This window comes from Mus pahari, unplaced genomic scaffold (genome assembly GCF_900095145.1).
Source record: "Mus pahari unplaced genomic scaffold, PAHARI_EIJ_v1.1 scaffold_5139_1, whole genome shotgun sequence".
Lineage (NCBI taxonomy): Eukaryota > Metazoa > Chordata > Mammalia > Rodentia > Muridae > Mus > Mus pahari.
The window spans coordinates 1,291-6,363 of NW_018392936.1; the positions used below are offsets into that span (position 1 = coordinate 1,291).

Here is a 5,073-nt window from a genome sequence, read left to right on the forward strand (position 1 = left end):
TCCTCTAACTGCATCATGAGGTATGCTTTTAAACCTGATTCTTGCTTTTCGGGTGTGTTCATGTATTCAGGACTGACTGAGGTGGGAGTGCTAGGTTCTGATGATGTTAGTGGTCTTGGTTTCTGTTAGTAAGATTCCTACGTTTGCCTTTCACCATCTGGTGATCTCTGGAGTTAGTTGTTATAGTTGCCTATGGTTGGAGCTTGTTCCTCCTGTGTAGCCTCTGTCAGCAGTCCTGGGAGTCCAGCTCTCTCCTGAGTCTTAGTGGTCAGATTACTCTCTTCAGGGATGCTCTTTTCTAGCAGGGAATGTTCACAGAGGGCTGGCATTCAGATCTGACACCTTGCTGAAGATATATACCCAAAACAGGGCCTGTGCCAGAAGATGTGTTGCCTCTGCAGATTATTCACTCACCTACACAGTTTAGGCACTGAGGGATCCTGGACACAATATGACTCTCTTACCTTCTCTGGGAGACAGAACCCTCACAGTTGGCCACATTTCCTCTGGAAAGGAAGGTGCCCAAATTTCTGGAGCCCGAAATAGAGTCTGTCCCAGAAGTTAGGTTGCTTCTGTCTGTCCTGAAGCTGTGTAGCTTCTATGGTCTACACTCTTGCCAGCCCAGACTGGAGCCCAGAAGCTGTGTCACTTCTCCAGGATGCCCTCTAACCGGCAGTGGACCGGAGCTAAGATGGCTCACCTTCTGGCTCAGGCCTTTAGACTCCTCCTGGGCAGACAACAGTCTTCGGGCGGGATCAGCACTGGATGACTGGAACCAGAAAGGGGATCCTTCTCAGAAGCTGTGACACCTCTCCAATCCACCCTCTCCCCTACAGTGCCAGCTTATTGAAATCTTAATGTGCTAATATAAAACATAAAAGAAATGTCTAAAACTCATTATCAGCATGTGTCTAATTTTTTTCTCAGATGCCATCATCTGTGTGCAGAGCAGATTGTAGTCCTGGATTAAGAAGATTCTGGAAGGAGGGAATGGCAGCCTGCTGTTGTATCTGCAGTCATTACCCTGAAAATGAAATTTCTAATGAGACAAGTGAGTATTCGCTGCTCTGATAAATCCTGCAGATATGTATACTTCTTGTACCACACTGGGATTAAGAAGCCAATTAAAAAACAACTGCAAATATCAAATATATCACTTTTCTAATTTACTAGTTGTAGATAAAAAAGCTTTAAAAAAATCTTGCAAAAACAAAGAAACATACCTTGTGCCTTAAACCCCATGTTGACTCATTGCAAATTCCTGGTAGATTATAAAGAGATAGTTCAGAAAATATAACTGCTCTTTGAAGGTGTTCTGGACAAGATTTTCCAAATCATCAATCTATTCTAAGACTAGATGTATATTAGATTTTAATCACAATTTTTAGAATACTAATTTAGTCATATTTCATGAATATATCTGTCCTAAATATGATTATGTTCTTTATGTACATATAGGAACCCATGAAGAACTGAATAGAATATCTAATCTACTGGAGTAGATCATAAGATGGCCAGGTATAAAACCCATATTCTCTGCAAGATTAATATAGAACATAAAAGTATTTGCAAATTTGTAAGAAAATGCTAAGTATGTAATATTCAGAGGGGCATATTCAAAGCCAGATTTAATATGAATCCAGGGAGAAGGGGATGAAAGCTGACCAATGATGTGGAATATACAAGGAGACTGATATTTAGTATATGACAAAGCATACTCATTATTAAGAAAATTATTTAGAGTTTGCAAAATGTACAAAGTTATGGCTAACTTTTCAATTATTTTGCCTTTCATTCTACAAAATGAATTAAAATTCTGAGGAGATATGCCTATGAGATGGATCAACAGTTAAATCATGTGCTGCTAAGACTTACGATCTGGGTTTATTCTCATGATACATATAGTGGAACCAAGCATCCTACTCAGAAAATATCTTTGAAGTGATACATTCCAACATTCATTAGGCTGAAAATAAGTTTCAAAGTACACTGAAATTGGTTTAGATGTCAAAAAACAAATGAGAAATAATATTTACATCAAAATTTTACCCAAAAAAATTCTATAAAATCTTATTACATTAATTGCTTATATATGTGGATTGGTTAACACATGTACTGGTTCACATATGAGCATATAATATACATGTAGTTACATTTACATGCACTTGTGAGATAGCTGTCATGGGTGCTGGGATTTGAAATCAGGTTCTCTGGTAGAGCAAAGTATTCTATTTATAGCTAATCCAACTTCTTAGGCTCTTAGTCAACTTATCAAATCACAGTTATACACAAATACATTGTTGTAGAGAAGAATTCTGGAAAACCAAGGGAGCACATCAACATTTTCTGAAATGACATGAAAATCAAGTGCAATTACATTCACAGTTCATACTTTAACCATGTTGGGGTTTACAATTTAAGAATGGGGTACTATTGCTTAACACAAACCATCAGGGCTACAACTCTTGCTCCAGGATTCCTCTGTTATATTGCTTATTCTGTTTGTCCATACTGATTTCATCCCTGAGTATACGCATAGACACTGAGTCTCATAAGAATGGAGATGAGGCAAGGATGAAAGTGTTCAGCGTGCTAAATGAATAAGGAATCAAGATAAAGGATCTATTATTACAAAGTATTTTGAAAGGTTTTTTCCATCAGTTCTAATATTAGTATATCTAATGAACAATAGTCAGAACTTATGTTTAATTATTGCCAGATGAGGAAACATCATAGGACTTACATATTTAATTTTTTCTGCTTTTCAAAAGTCAACTTTATATTTCCTCTTATTCTCCAACTTGTTCTTGTGAATTATGGTAGGAACCCCTTAAATTCAGTAATGTAATTGCTACTTTTACATGAACACACACATATAAATATATACACATACTCAAAGCCAACATGTTCAATTTAGTGTTGTAAGTATGTCAGTGAGTTTGAGCTAGTGAATTCTCATGTAGCTGTTACAGATCTTGTCCCAGTAGAAGTCAGAGTCTCAATGGGACATAGGGATTAAATTCATCAAGTAGTCAGTGATCTCAGAAAAAAAGTCAGTGTAGTGTTATGTATTTATAAAATATTCCCAACCACATTATGGTTTATGAATATATCTTCTCTGAATTAAATAATCTACTTGATATCAACATAGAACCAAAAAAAATGGCTTAGGAAATCTGTGCTTTCTGATAACATTGTAAATCAAGAGTTAAATAGACAATGAAATAATTGCTTGGTTTTATTTCCCTTAAATCTTTATTAACATTATGAATTGAAATATATGTTGTTCAGCAATATCCTTCACATTACATTCTCAGCATCAAAGGCAGCATTACAAAGTTTCTTTCAACACACTTACTTGAAATAAATTTAAATAAAAATTTCTAAAAAGCAGCACTAACTAAACTTTCTTTGGATATCAGATATGGATCAATGTGTGAATTTTCCTGATTACCAGTATGCCAACACAGAACATAACAAATACATTCAGAAAGGTGTCACCTTTCTAAGCTATGAAGACCCCTTGGGGATGGCTCTTGCCTCAATGGCCTTCTGTTTCTCTGCGTTCACAGCTGTGGTACTTTGGGTCTTTGTGAAGCACCATGATACTCTATTATGAAGGCCAATAACAGAACCCTCAGCTAACTATTGCTCATGTCACTCATGTTCTGTTTTCTGTGCTCCTTTTTCTTCATTGAACATCCTAACCACCTGTGTCTTACAGCAAATCACATTAGGAATTTATTCACTGTGGCTGTTTCTACAGTTCTGGCCAAAACAGTCACTGTGGTTCTGGCTTTCAAAGTCACAGACCCAGGAAGGTTGAGAAACTTACTGGTATGAGGAACACCCAACTCCATTATTCCAATATGTCCCCTATTCCAATTTATTCTGTGTGCAATCTGGCTAGCAGTTTCTCCTCCTTTTGTTGATATGGATGAACACTCTCAGCATGGCCACATCATCATTGTGTGCAACAAAGGCTCAGTTACTGCATTCTACTGTGTCCTCGGATACTTGGCCTGCCTGGCACTTGGAAGCTTCACTGTGGCTTTCTTGGCAAGGAATCTACCTGACACATTCAATGAAGCCAAGTTCTTGAGCTTCAGCATGCTAGTGTTCTGCAGTGTCTGAGTCACCTTCCTCCCTGTCTACAATAGCACCAAGGGTAAGGTCATGGTTGCTGTGGAGATCTTCTCCATCTTGGCATTCAGTGCAGGGATGCTTGGATGCATCTTTGCACCCAAGCTCTATATCATTTTAATGTAACCAGAGAGAAATATTATCTACAAGATTAGGGAAAATTATATAGCAGGACAAATATTTCAGAAATTTTCTCAAAGGTAAAGTTGGTACATACCTACCAAATATATGGTTATAGTGCATGTATCTCGTTTTGGGATCACTCACACTGGTTTCACTAGTGATGTCAAAAAGTATCACATCTGCCAATTTTGCATACACTGTCCGTAAAATCATGCACTCCTTCACTTGCTTCATTTCCTCTGACAGAACTAAAATTCTCAAATTATTATTACAATTTTATTCATCATGTTGCTTTCATGGGCTTTCCTCCCTCCCCCAGTAACTTCCAATAAAATTTGTTAAGGCTGTTGAATCCATGACTTTGTATAGAAAATTAGATCCAGAACAGACAGAATTACATATAGATATCATCTACCAAATCAAAAAAATCAATCAGACAAACTAAAAAACTAAATAACCAACAAAGATGAAATCAGAGCATATTATTTTCTGATGTCCAGTTGGAGTACATACATGACCAAATACTACCTTTTTTTCAGCTGCTCTTCAAGCTATTGGTCAATACTCTTAGGAGGAACTGTTCCTTTTCTTTTCTCAAATACCAATATATTATATCCAACAGTGGACAGAAGCTGGAGGTCCCTGTGGATGAATTGAGAATTGATGGAAGAAGCAGAGGAGGAGGGCAACCCATAGGAAGACCAGCAGTCTCAACTAACCTGGACAACCAAGGTCTCTCAGACATGGAGCCTCTAACCAGGCACCACACACCAGCTGATATGAAGCCCCCAACACATATACAGCATA

At 37.5% G+C, this 5,073-nt stretch overlaps 1 pseudogene; it reads left to right on the forward strand.

Moving 5' to 3' along the window:
- Nucleotides 1-927: 927 nt before the first annotated feature.
- Nucleotides 928-4,347, forward strand: LOC110315260 (annotated as a pseudogene).
- The last annotated feature ends 726 nt before the right edge of the window (nt 4,348-5,073 follow it).